At 52.2% G+C, this 14,168-nt stretch overlaps 1 protein-coding gene and 1 non-coding gene across 6 annotated transcripts in view; one reads left to right on the forward strand and one right to left on the reverse strand.

The window, feature by feature from the left end:
- Positions 1-14,168, reverse strand: part of ACOT11 (acyl-CoA thioesterase 11) — a 75,888-nt gene that overhangs the window by 40,255 nt on the left and 21,465 nt on the right. Inside the window, exon 1 of one of the 5 annotated variants that reach the window (XM_027108428.1) lies at positions 7,546-7,924. The exons of the other annotated variants lie outside the window; for them this stretch is intronic. The gene's annotated coding sequence lies outside the window, so the exon portion shown is untranslated. Of the gene's footprint in view, positions 1-7,545; positions 7,925-14,168 lie in introns of those variants that run through there. 5 annotated transcript variants of the gene reach the window in all.
- LOC113622484 (U6 spliceosomal RNA) lies at positions 3,022-3,128 on the forward strand. Its single transcript, XR_003433531.1, has one exon. It is a non-coding gene; the product is annotated as a U6 spliceosomal RNA (small nuclear RNA).

The raw sequence follows: 14,168 nt of genomic DNA on the forward strand, positions 1-14,168 counted from the left end.
CAGCTGGGACTTCCTGCCCCAGGAAGCTGGCAGCCCCGTGGCCCCTTGGAGGCCCCAGTCGCTGCTCCAGTCCCTGCAGTCCCCTCCACTGAGGGACGGTGTCTGCCCTCCCCAGCAGGTGCGGCCCCTGCCCCAACCCCTCAGGCAGCACCTAGAGGCTCAGTCCCCTGCTTGGTCCCCACACTCCCCCAAGACCCCACCGGGTCACCGGTCACCAGTTCTCCCGTCCTCTCGCCTAGTTCCCCTCCCCTCATACAACACACCAACTTCTTTCCTCCAAAGTGTTCAAGAAATCATTCCTAAGCAGAGCAGAGTGGCGAGAGTGGGTGTGACTTCACCCACAGAACGCATTTCCTTGCTCCGCAGGAAGAGTGGGCCTCAGGAGGCCCAGCAAGGGGAAACCAACCCTCGAGGGGCTGCTTCTAAGGCCCCGAGTCGCCAGGTGGAAGGCTGGGACCCGGAGCTGGGCCTGGCCTGCTCCCTCGCAGGGGCTGCTGAGCTGAGCAGATGTGCCCGTGGTTCTCTGCTGGGCACTCACCATGCTCCGGGGCCTTCCTCGGCCTCAAGCTCTCTGGCTGCAAGGTGGCCTTATCATTCCTGCCCTAGTCGCACTCCCACTCCCCATGTGCCCTAAACTGTCTCAGAGGAATCTGAGCCCGCAAGAAAGGATTGTTGAAGAGGTGATGAGCAGGGCAGACAGAGAAGAAAGAAAAACAGGAAGGCATAGGGGGCTGGCAAGCAGGACACAGCCTGCATTGGAATCCTGGCACCGCCTCTGTCTCCCTGGATAAACTTGGTCACTTCCTTAAGCCACTCTGAACCTCACTTTCCACATCTGTAACATGGGAATAATAATATCATAGTGAGTATTCAATGAGATTATATACAAAGTGCTTAGACCAGGATCTGACCTATAGAAAATGCTTGAAAAGTGTCAGCTCTCCATGTTGTTAAAAAGCCAAGGCATGGGGACTTCCCTGGTGGTCCAGCGGGTAAGTCTCCACGCTCCCAATGGAGGGGGCCTGGGTTCAATTCCTGGTTGGGGAACTAGATCCTGCATGCATGCCACAACTAAGAGTTGCATGCGGCAACTAAGAAGCCTGCGTGCCACAACTAAGAAGCCCGCATGCTACAACTAAAAGTCCTGCATGCTGCAACAAAGATCCCGCGTGCTGCAGCTAAGACACGGCACAGCCTAAATAAATAAAAATAAATCTTTAAAAAAAGAAAAAAAAGCTGAGACATTTATATCATTCTTTAAGATTCCATACAATACATAAATAGACTCGTAGACATAGAAAACAAACTTATGGTTACCAAAGGGGAAAGGATGGGAGAGGGAGGGATAACTTAGGAATTTGGGATGAACAGATACACACTACTATATATAAAATAGATAAACAACAAGGACCTACTATATAGCACAGGGAACTATATTCAATATCTTGTGATAACCTATAATGGAAAAGAATCTAAAAGAATACATATATATATACACACAAGAATACATATATATATATATATATATATATACACATCACTGAGTCACTTTGCTGTACACCTGAAACTAACACAACATTGTAAATCAACTATACTTCAATTAAAAAAAAAAAAGCCAAGGCATTGTTGAAGGACACAGGGAATCATCCTAACCTTGAAGGGCCTGCGCTGGTCCCTGGGGTAAGAGATCCCTGCCGTGACTGGCCAGGCGGCCCTGGCAGAGCCCATGCCAAGCTTGAGGACGAGGACCCAGGCTTCGGGTGGACAAGAGAGCTGCGGGAAGCTCCCAGTGGTGGCAGACAGGCCTTTCTACCCAATTCCAGGACAGACACTTCCAGGTAAACACGCCAACTGTCTACCACCAGGGCTTCATTTCATCCACGGATCAAGATGTGGAACAGGCTGGAGTCTGTGGCACTCCAAGAAGGCCTCCCACGGACGATCACTCACAGTCTAGCCAGACTCAGCAACTTCTCATCTCCCTGACCCCCGAAAGTCTCAAGACGCCTCACTAAGGAAATGGCTTCCTGGAGTAGAAGGCAGTGATCGCAAGAAACCAGCTCGGGTTCACAGGGAACAAGGCATTCCAGGCACAAGGGAAGAGCTCACTGGGGCAGGAATAGACATATTTTGCATTTGCACGGATCCAGAGCATTGTGGGTGCTCAGTAGACATGAGTTAAATTGAACCTGGGAGCTGTCTCCCACATTTGTCTGCTCTGTTCAACTTTTGGTCAAAGGGCTTGAATGAAGACACACCCGGTCATGAATGGCCACCTGAAAGGTTGTAACTTTTAAACATAAAACCAAGCAGATGAAAATGAACACGATTCACACTGTCAGGCTGCATTTAAGTTTTTCTGTTGCCACCACTTTGTTCTATGTGTGCCGGCGTGGCTCTAGCTTAATGGTTGTTTATGCAAAAATGGCCTCATGGTTTCCCCTAACCACAAGCACAACAGTGGCAACTCCCGCTGCATCCAAAGGGCGCCCTGTGGTTGCTGAAGGCCTCTGAGGAGGTGAGCGGTGGGGACGTGTTTAGGGCAGGAGGGATTGGGTGGCAGGGAAGAGACAGCCTCTAGCTGAGGCACGGCAGGCAGTGTGAGGCCCAGCTCTGTAAGGGGGAGACAGAGCGGACAGGGAGTGGCACAGCACCGACAGCCAGGGAGTAGGGGCGACAGCGAGGGGGCCAGGCTACTTGTGGCTTGGGTGACAGCCCTCTGGCTGCAAATGTGAGGGCTGGCGGGGTCAGAGGACAGGAGGGTCCTGGTAAGGAATAAAACCAAGACCAAACAGGAGTGGACAAGGTTAGAAAGAGGCTAATTCTGGCCCGGGATCAGCATCAACATTTTTAAAGACCCAGACTCTCCACTCAGGAATAGACAGTAAACAAAGGAACGAGATTGTTTTAGAGTGAAAAGTACTGTAAGAAGGAAAACAGTGGCACTATTCACAATAGCCAAGACATGGAAGCAACGTAAATGTCCATCGACAGAGGAATGGATAAGGAAGACATGGTACTGTGCTCACTTCAGCAGCACACGTACTAAAACTGGAACGATACAGAGAAGATTAGCATGGCCCTTGCGCGAGGATGACATGCAAATTCGTGAAGCGTTCCATATTTTTCCAACAAAACATTGTGAAGCAACTATACTCCAATAAAAATTAATTAAGTACTTTACATAATTATTTTTTAAAAGAAAATGCAAAGTATTTCCTAAAAGAAAAAGAAAGTCAAAGTATATGAATGAATCAAAGTATATTTCAAGTTACTGGCATAACTGCATGGAAAAATAAGAAACTGACTTTAAAACTCATGATTTTGACTGTATATCCTTAGTGGGACTTATCCTAAGAAGAGAAAGGGGGCTTCCTTGGTGGCACAGTGGTTGAGAGTCCGCCTGCCGATGCAGGGGACACGGGTTCGTGCCCCGGTCTGGGAAGATCCCACATGCCGCGGAGCGGCTGGGCCCGTGAGCCATGGCCGCTGAGCCTGCACGTCCGGAGCCTGTGCTCCGCAACGGGAGAGGCCACAACCGTGAGAGGCCCGCGTACCGCAAAAAAAAAAAGAAGATATGGTACATATATACAATGGAATGTTAGCCATAAAAAGGAAAAAAAAGAATGCCATTTGCAGCAACATGGATGGACCTAGAGATTATCATACTAAGTGAAGTAAGTCAGACAGAGAAGGACAAATATCATATGATGTCACTTATATGTAGAATCTAAAAAAAAAAAAATGATACAAATGAACTTATTTACAAAACAGAAATAGACTCACAGACATAGAAAACAAACGTATGGTTACCAACAGGGATGGGGGAGGGGGTGGGGATAAACTAGGAGTTTGGGATTAACATATACACACTACTATATATAAAATAAACAACAAGGTCCTGCTGTATAGCACAGGGAACTAAATTCAATATCTTGTAATAATTTATAATGGAAAAGAATCTGAAAAAGAATATATATATATATATGTATAACAATCCCGTTGCTGTACACTTGAAAGTAACACAACATTGTAAATTAACTATACTTCAATTTAAAAGAATTTTTTAGAAAGAAGAAAAACAGCATATGTGATAGAGAGAGAAGGTGGTGGACCTGAAGGAACTAATTTAGGTTGATTCATCAAGGAGACTCGTGGCCAAGATCTGAATGAATGACAAGCAGGAGAGATTGGGCAAGGTTCTGGGGGCACAGGGTCCCAGGCAGGTGAGCAGAGGGTGCAAAGAGCACAAGGAGGAACGGGAACAAGCTTGGCTGCCAGAGGACCGGCAGGGGGGCCAGAGTAGGCAGGGCAGTGTCAGGGAGAAGGGAAGAGACCGGGAAGAGTCCTATGTCACCCAAGGCCTAAGGTCTCAGTGGAGTTTGGATTTTACTCGAGGTGTGATGGGAAAAACTGAAGTCTATGAGTGTGGAGAGAGTGATCTGACCTGCATTTTAAGATCAGTCTGCCGGGGACTTCCCTGGTGGCGCAGTGGTTAAGAATCCACCTGCCAATTCAGGGGACACGGGTTCGAGCCCTGGTCCAGGAAGATCCCACACGCCGCGGAACAACTAAGCCCGTGCTCCACAACTACTGATCCTGCGCTCTAGAGCCCTGCAAGCCACAACTACTGAGCCTGCGCCCCTGGAGCCCATGCTCCGTGACAAGAGAAGCCACAGCAATGCGAAGCCCGTGCACCGCAACGAAGAGTAACCCCCGCTCGCTGCAACTAGAGAAAGCCCACGCGCAGCAATGATGACCCAACGCAGCCAAAAAATAAATAGAAATAGTAATATAATAAATAAATAAAATATCTTTAAAAAATAAAAAAGCTCACTCTGCTGTTGTGTGGGGGCGGATTGCAGGGTGAGAGAGAAGCAGCGAGACTCCTCCGTGGGCCCCTGCAGTCTGACGAGAGATGATGGACCCAGGAGTATGGGAGGTGGAGCCAGCGCAACATGCTGAAGGCTTCCCCTTGTGAGAGCGAGAGAACAGGAGGTCGTGGGGAGGATCCAGACTTTGGACAAATGGCTGGTAGATGGTGGTGATGGTTACGGAGTTGGGAGAGACCAGGGGAGAAATAAGCAGGGGTGGAATCAAAAATTGTTGAGATCCTATGAAACACTTAAAGAGAGATGGCAAGGAGGATGAACGTTCAAGTTTGGAGTCTGCTGGAGAAAAGGCTGCACCTGGGGACATGAGAATACTTGGGCCTTTAAGGTCCACAGGACTCTGCAACCTTGTGGTTGGTCAAAGGTGGCTGCCAAGTCTTTCCTACTCCTCCCTAGACCCCAGGGTGGGTCTAATCCCCTCCTCTGGAATCTGGATCCCCCTTAGTGACACTTCAACTGGTGACTTTTTTTATATGTGTTGGGTCTTTGTTGCTACACGTGGGCTTTCTTCTAGTTGCGGCAAGCAGGAGCTACCCTTCATTGCGGTCCGCGGGCTTATTGTGGTGGCTTCTAGACACGCGGGCTTCAGTAGTTGCAGCACCCAGGGCTTAGAGCACATGAGCTTCAGTAGTTGTGGCACACGGGCTTAGTTGCTCCATGGCATGTGGGATCTTCCCAGAGCAGGGATCGAACTTGTGTCCCCTGCATTGGCAGGCGGATTCTTAACCACTGTGCCACCAGGGAAGTCCTCAACTGGTGACTTCTGAGACCAGATCATGAAAAGCCTGGCAGCTTCCACCCAGGCCTCTTGGAACTCTTGCTCTGATGGAGCCCACTGCCAGGTGGGAAGTCTGACTTCCCATGAGACCTTCATATGGAAAAGGCCCCATGTGGCTGCTCAGAATGACAGTCCCAGCTAGAACCAACCTTCCGGCCATTCCCACCAAGGGGCCAAATACCAGTGAAGCCATGATGGACTCCATAGTCCAGCCCATCCACTGGCTGAACACCACCAAGTAACCTCCATCAACACCACATAGAGCAGAAGAGTCACCCAGCCAAGCCCTGCCCAAATCCCTGACCCACAAAAATCTCAAGATAAAATAAAACGGTTCTTGTTTTAGGCCACTAAGTTTGGGGACAGTTTGTCACAGTCATAGTAATAGAACAGACATCATCCAAGGAGAGAGCAAAAGAGGTCGGCTGGGAAGGAGAAGCCTGCAAGGGAGCCAGAGAAGGAGCCCTGAGGTGGGAGGATCTTCAGGAGGAGGGGCGCCTGTGGGTCCAAGGTCAGAGAAGCTCTAAGGGGCCGGGAGGAAGGGCGAGAGAAGAGCCCATTAGAGTGTATTAGGAAAAGGATGAGAGGAAAGAAGTGGAAGCGGGGACCACAGAAAACTCTTTCAGATTCTTGTGGGAATGGGGAGCAAAGAAACAAGGGAGTATCTGGGAGGGGACATGGGGACAAGGGAGGGGTTCTGTTTGCCTAGAGGCAGGAGAACAAAGAGCTCGTTTGTGTGCTAATGGGACAGAGCCAGTTGTGTGCCTGAGAACCGCCTACAGCACAGGGACTGCCCAAGAATTGCTCACCCAGAAGCTCAGAAAATCCCTTTTTAGAAATCTATGGCTGCCATTTACTGTGCACCTACTATGTGCCAGGCCTAGTTCTTGGGGGTCCTTTAATTCTCAAGTCCGCCCTGAAGCAGGAGCCCTCATTTTACGGCTGAGGAAAAGGAAACTCAGGGAACAGGGAAAGATCCACTCAAAGACACATGACCAGTAAAAGGTAGAGCAGAGACTGGACGTGGGCTCTTCTGACTCCAGAGCCTGGCAGGGGTGCCGCAGGGGGACCAGTCCTGGAGGGAGATCAGATCCCCCAGCCCACGGGACTTATGAGACAGAGCCTGGCACTTGGGAGACCCTCCATCGGTTTCCTCCCTGCTCTCCTGCCTTCCAGGTGATACAGAGAAAGAACTGGATGGGAGTGGTCCCTGGCCAGTCCATCCTCCACTGGGCTGTGGGGATCTCACCACCACCCACCATCACCATCCCCCCATGCCTCTGCAGAGGGCCTAGCAGGCTCAGAAGTCCCTCCCAGTCTCCTGTTTGCCTCCCTGAGAACCAGTCTGAGCAGAGGTGAGACACACCTTCTCTTAGTCTTGCAGCCTGAAAGCTCTACTTTTATCTTCCAAAGTAAGGGCAGGCAGGTGGGGACCAGGTAATCTCAGTCCCAGGAGGCCCTCAGGGTAGGGGTGGAGGAAGCAATGCTGTACTTGCCCCTTCCCTTGCCCCAAAGTCATTCAGTCCTTGGGCCCCCTCCTCTCCCCAGGCCCATGTGTCCCACGTACCCCACTGCTCTCAAAGCCTGTAGGCAGGCCGTCCAATCTCTACATAAATGCATCATGACACTAATCTCCTTGGCACAAAGCGGGTTCAAATGACAGGGACCATTATTACCCCCGTGTCCACATGTTTCGGATGAGGAAACTGAGGCTGGGAAAAGGTAGCCGCTAGCCACTAGCCCAGAATGAGCCGGAGACTTCTGACTCCAGACCACCATCCCTCCCACAGCTCTGGGGGCAGTATCCCCAGAGAAGGAGAGGAGCTGGGTCTCTCCATACCCTCCCTAAGGGATCAAATGGAAATTGAGACTCACCTGGTTTGGCTCAGCCCTGGAGTGTGCTGGAAATCTGAGGCTGCTTTAGGAAGACTTGAAGGCCACTCCCCTTCCAGATCTCTGAACGGATTCCAGGCCTAGGAGCAGGGCCACACCTGGCTGGGCCGCACCCCCAGGGCGGATCACAGCCTGTTCCAGAGGTGGAGTTCAGCATTGCCACCAGCAGTGAGCATCCCAATCCAAATGATGGGCCTCTGTGTGGCACCGCAGAGGTGCTGCCAGCCAGCCTGCTGACTCCCTGGACTTTTGAACAACCAGACAAGGTAAAGCACATACAACCACTTTCTAGACTGTAAAGTGGGTGTACATATGAGGAGATAAACTCCTTGAAAACAGGAGCCAGGCCCATGTCTCTCTAGAGTTCCAGGGCCTCACTATTTTTTTTTCCAGCTCTATTGAGATACGGTTGACAAATAAAAGTTGTACACATTCAGGTTGCAAAACACAATGTTTTGATATACGTATATATCGTGAAATGATTACCACAATCAAGCTAATCAACACATCCATCACCTCATTTTTTTTTTTTTTTTTTTTTTTTTGGCGGTACGCGGGCCTCTCACTGCTGTGGCCTCTCCCGTTGCGGAGCACAGGCTCCGGACGCGCAGGCTCAGCGGCCATGGCTCACGGGCCCAGCCGCCCTGCGGCATGCGGGATCTTCCCAGACCGGGGCACGAACCCGCGTCCTCTGCATCGGCAGGCGGACTCTCAACCACTGCGCCACCAGGGAAGCTCACATCGGCAGGCGGACTCTCAACCACTGCGCCACCAGGGAAGCTCACAGTTACCCTTTTTGGGGGAGAGTGGTGAGGATGCTTGAGATCCACATTCTTAGCAAAGTTCCAGTACATAAGGCATTATTGTTAACTACAGTCACCATGCTGTATTTTAGGTCTCCAGAACTTATTCATCTTATAACTGAAAGTTTGTACCCTTTGACCAACATCTCCCTTTTCCCACCCCCCATCACCCCACTATACTTTTTGGAGCACCTACTATGTTCCAGGCATTTATATACATTATATAATGGCTTCGTATCCATAATACCATTTAATCCTCACCAAACGCTGTGAGGGACAACTATCCCTCTTGCACAGAAAAGGGAACTGAAACCGGGCTGTCTGAGGGCCACGTTGCTCTGGGTGGTAGAGCTGGGATTTTGCTTTTCTCACTACCACAGTTCTTTCTACTCATTCACTAGGCTTCCTCTCCAAAAGAGGTGCTTAATACTTAATGTCTACTGCCATTAATTAATTAATGTCTGATTTGCTGAGAGAAGGTTATTACTATTGAAGAAGGCCCAGGCAGGATACACATGTTACATGGGCAAGGGGGCCAGGGAGAGACACCTCAAGGGGTTACTGCCAAATGTTCTCCCTCTTCCTTGCGGAAAGAGCTTTTCCCACATCTCACACACAGGTGCCTCTGCCGGGACCATGCTTCCTAACCTGGAAAAGTTTTCAAGGCTGAGCTACTCCATCACCTCTTCCAGGGAGACTGCCCTGTCCCCTAGGCTATGAGGGGCCACCTCTGGGCTTCCCTCTGTCACAGCCTGGCCACACTGTGCTCTCATCATTGGTTTTTACCACTCTCTGTCTCCCCATCAGCTTGGGGGAACCTGAGGACAGGTCCAGTCTGACTCATCCCTGTGTTCCCAAAATGCCAGACTCTGGTCCTTTCCATCACTGCCCTTGTGCCACCTCCTACCCACAAGGAGGCTGCTTCTGGGAGTGGCAGGAACACGCAGGTCTGCAGCCAGGGAGCTGGCAGAGGACCCAGCCAGCAGCACCATCTGTCCCTGGAGGCACAGGACAGAGCAGGCACAAGGCAGAGGTGTCAGTTCCTCGGCTCAGCCAGGTCAGCCCAGGACAAGGCCCAGCTGTAGCTCAGGGTCAGCCGAGACTTCCAATTCTCTAACTAGCTCAAAGTGACTCAGTGCCAGAGCCTTGGTTTTCTTAGCTGTAAAGCTAGCTGGATACCAGCAGCCTTGCAGAGCTGTTGGGAAGTTTAAACACACCGGACACTCCGTAGGTGCTCAACAAAAAGCTAGCATTGACCATCTCATCTGACCCACGGACCCTGTCATCAACCCACTGAGGAAACTGAAGTCCAGATGAGACGGAAATAAAAGAACCAATATTTACTGTGGCCAGTTATGTGCCAGGATCTACACTCCTCCACTGCCTTTAACAAGATCTGCAGGAACAGACCTGGTTCACAGATGAGGAAACAGGTCTACAGGGAGTGAAGTGTGTGAGTGTCTCTAAGGCAGTTATCTGGACTCTTACCACTGTCCAGCTCGGACCCACCTGGACCAGGCACAGGTGAAGGGCAGGGGTGCAGCCTCCCCTAGGCCCTAGGAGGTAGAGGCAGGAGGTCAGCCCTGAATCTGCATTGTCAGTGTGTGAAGGTGGGCAGAGGAGGCTGGCATGGGGTGAGTCTGGGTGTGAGATCAAGGCCACTTTCTCGGTGGCCAAGACAAGGGCTGGAAAAGGGGTCCCAACCTAGCAGGTAGGGGTTCCGAGTCTCTCGCCAGTGGTACAAGCCCAGGCACATCCTCTCACTTCTCTGTGCCTTGTCTGCACCAGGGCGCTGATCCTATGGCCCACCTCCCTATTGTGAGGGGTCAGAGGTAGATGGGAAAGCAGTGGGGACCTTCATGGCGCTGGAGGAGAGGAACTCTGATGATGTGTTCTCCCGGGTTGCTGAGTTCAGTGTGCAGGGACTGCACACCTTGGCACCGAGACTGGGGACCAGAGAGTCCCCAAAGAGTACACAGTCTGGTGGGCAGAACAATAGGGCCCACAGCACTCCAAACCCCAAACCCTGCCTCTGGGGTCCAGGCCCCCAGCCTGCAGCACGTCGTAGCCATGTCTCAGCCCCTTCCAGCTGCTCCGCCCTCACTCACTCCACTCCAAGCCACGCCAGCCTTCGTTCGGCAGCTCAGATGCACCAAGCTCCCCCCACCTTGGAGCCCATAAATGAATACTATTCCCTCTGCCCGGAACGCTCTTCCCCCATCTCCTCCCATGGCTGCCTCCTTCTCAGCCGCTGGGTCTCTGCTCAGTTGTCACCTGGTCACAGAGCTCTCTTGTGACCTCTCTCATTATTCTCTAACAGTTCTCTGTTCTCCAGACAGCCCGAGTTTAATCTCAGCAGTGCCACTTACTAGCTGTTTGACCTTGGGCAAGTTACTTAACCTCTCTGTCTCAGTTTCATCTTTAATCTGGGCATGGTACCACTATCTACTTCACAGAGTTGTTATAAGGAATATATGAATTAATGCATGCTTGGCACATAGCTAGCATTTATATGACATTTATTATTACTATTCACAGCTCTTATCACAGATTTTCATTGTATGTTTCTTTGACTACCTTTTCACTGTGTCTCCCTCATTAGCCGTCAGCTCCACACAATAGCCTGGGCTCATCACAGAGTACTCAGCGCTGACACAGGCTAATCCCTGTAGAGGGAAAAACTGAGGCCAGTATAACATCCCGAGGAAGCACCGTTAATTCTGGGAGCAGCAGGATGGGGGTTTGAAGGGGAACGATGGCTGAGCCAGGTTTTGAAGGATGAAGATGAGTCCTCCAGACTAAGAACACCAAGGCTATCTGCCCATGGCTGAGACTGGGCTTCAGATGTGGCTCCCAAACGGGCTGAAGCTAAGTGTCTGAGTCTCATCTCCTCCTCCAGGAAGCCTGCTGGGACCCCTTCAGCCCACTCTGAGCTCCCATGGCCGCCCATTTGTTCACAAGTTTTTGTGTTCCTGCTATATGAGAGGCACACTATTTTACGTCTAAGGGTCTCCCTTCCTCCACCACACAGCAGGGTCCTTGAGGGAGCTGGGCCCCTACTTTTCACTGTCAGGACCAACCTCAAGGTGGTGCACAAACCCTTCACGAACATCCAGACCCCCAGGATGTCGAGGCTGATGGGGACCTCAGAGAACAACCAGGGAGGGGGAGCGCGTGGCCCAAGGTTACATGTCAACGATGGGGTGAAGAAGAGATTCTAATCCAGAGGTGGCCAAATGGTATACCCTAAGCCTCCCCACACTCTGAACTAGACCCTGACTGAGGCCGGCGCCGGGGGGCTGGGGAGCAGCATCTCCAGCTGTCCTCGGGTTCAAGATGAAGCAGGGGGATCGCCACAGGGGGTCAGGAACAATGTGGAAGTCTGTGGGTGCGTGAACACATGCACAGAGGCTCACGTCTGTTTCTGACCTTCAGCCACCCTGTTGGCAGCACTACCCGGGTGCAGAGCTTCTCAGGGGGAACTGGGACAAAGAGCTCCATCCTCATTCCCAGAGTAAATGAAGTTCCTGGGCCCCCTTGGGAGCTGCCCGGACCAGGCTAGAACCCAAGCAGAGGTTCCCAGCCTCCCACAGGGTACCAGCCCAGGAGTGCGGGACTCTGACAGCTTGCGTGGGGAAGGAGAAGGGTCTCCACTGAGAGAAACAGGACAGGTGACCCTTCCAGCACCACCACACAGGCACTCAATGCTCCTCCAACCACCCCAGCCTGGCAGGAGGCTCACCACCTCATTCATTCATTCACATGTGCCGAGTGCTTGCTGGGTTACCCAGTAATGGGTGAAAGCAAGAACCATCCGACTCCAAAATGCTCACTGTCTGCAGTGCCATGGGATACTGACAAGGGCCCCCAAACCCTGTAAAGCAGGGCACGTGGGTTATCTGAGGCCCCCCTTTAACCCGGTTTTCTTGGTCCCCAGTGAAGAGTTTGGCGGGTGGGTTTGCTTGCTTTTCATTAACAGCAGCTTTGGTAACAACCCAGAAAATGGTCTCCTCCTGTATTCCAGGGGAATTTGGAGAATTCAGGAGGAAACAAGGGGAGTCCAAGGAGATCTGCCATGCAGGCAATGATCCAAAGGTGGTGATCAAGGCCAGTTATACAGATAGAGGGAGGGGGTGGAGAAGAGATGTCTTTATTTGCCCCTGCCCCTTTTAAAAGGCTTTTCTCAAAAATGTCTTCAGAGGATGGTAGCTCTACACCCAGCATAGCACGCCAGTCTGTCCTGAACGCTTCTCCATTCCCCAGATCAAAGGCTCCCGACAGGGACGGCTGAGCACTTGGGTCTGTCTGGTGCCTCAGCATCTAATCTCAGCTCCAAAGTCCCTGTTGGGAGATTCCAGGGAAACGTTCTCTGCGAGGTCACCTTGCAGAACACCTTTCCAACAGCCCTCATTTGATCCTGCACGTGCTCTCCCAAAGAGGTAATTGTCCCCAAGAACACTGGCTTCAGCCTGTCACACTCACTCACACGCACACCCCTAGCCTGTATCTTCTAGCAGCTCCATGGCCCTCAAGCCCTGAACTCTAAGAGTTAAACACTACAGAGCCACAGAGCTCAGCCGTCAGGCAGAAACCGGCACAGAACTCCATGGGGAGAGACACACACCCCCAGAATAGAATTCCAGACGCAAAGAACTTGCCAAAGATGATTCCACTCAACATAGCCAGCCCTCCTAACGGCCCCTGGGGCTTGTTTGGGGATTGTTGCTTATAATAAACCAGCCCAGGAGTTCTGTGATTTCTCCTTGCAAAGACAGCTAGAAAATGGCCCATGGAAAATGAGAGAGAAGATGTAGGACTTCTGACTTAAAATGGAAACTTCAGTTCTCTTTCGGGATCCCCAGCCCCAGTCCCCTCCCCTCTGCCCCCAACCCGCCCCCAGCCCACCCTCCATACCCTTCGCAGGTGATTTCCGACATTCTGGATCATTGCTGCGACACCCCGCTAGCTGTTCGCACCCTCCTCGGAGAGACACTGGTAACCTGAGCGACAGCCCGGCTCCAGCTCCAAATGAAGCCGGTCCGCCTCTCCTCGCACTCCTCCCCGGCTCCCGCCCCTCCTGAGCCAGCCGTTATCAGTTATCACCGTGTCCCGGCCTTTCCTCAGACTGCCCTCGGGCTGCCCTTCCCCTAGCGCCCCACACGGAGGCTCCGCGCCAGCCCGCCTGCCTGCCCAGTGCAGAGCACGGAGGGAGGCTGCCAGCTGGGCCACAGCCATGTCAGGAGGTCCTATGCCCACCCAACTGCGCACCCAGCCGGACACTCACTGCACCTCCAGCCACAGCCAAACTTCGTCACCCCCACTTCCAGCCCCTGACATCCTCCCCACAGGGACTCTGGCTCTGGGATGGCTCCCGGCCCCAGCCAGTGACACTGGCAAAACAGGCACCGGCTTTCCATCCGTCCACAAGGGGTCAGGCTGGAAGGTGACAGGAGTCTGGGGAGCTGCCAGCAGCCTCCCAGAGAGACACCAGACCCACCTGCTAGGACTCTTCACCCTTGAGGTGCCGCCCAACGCTCCAGCCCACTGGCATCCAGCAGCTGCTGGCCAGCGATGGGGCACACCCCCCTCACTTCCTTAAAATAGGTGGCGTGACTTTTCCAAAAGTGACACCTGCCAAATTCCACCCATCCGCTCCACAGAGTTCATCCCCCTGGGCTCCCACCCCAGCCCCTAAAAGACCATCAGGACTTTCTCTTCTCCCTCTCACTTCTGCAAGGCACATGGCGAGGCAGCTTTGACACTCACATTGGATTTCTCACGACAGGGCAATAAAACCAAGTG

The sequence above is a fragment of the Aethalodelphis obliquidens genome, unplaced genomic scaffold, assembly GCF_003676395.1.
Source record: "Aethalodelphis obliquidens isolate GAN/ISIS:26980383/991018 unplaced genomic scaffold, ASM367639v1 scaffold9, whole genome shotgun sequence".
Taxonomy (NCBI): Eukaryota; Metazoa; Chordata; class Mammalia; order Artiodactyla; family Delphinidae; genus Aethalodelphis; species Aethalodelphis obliquidens.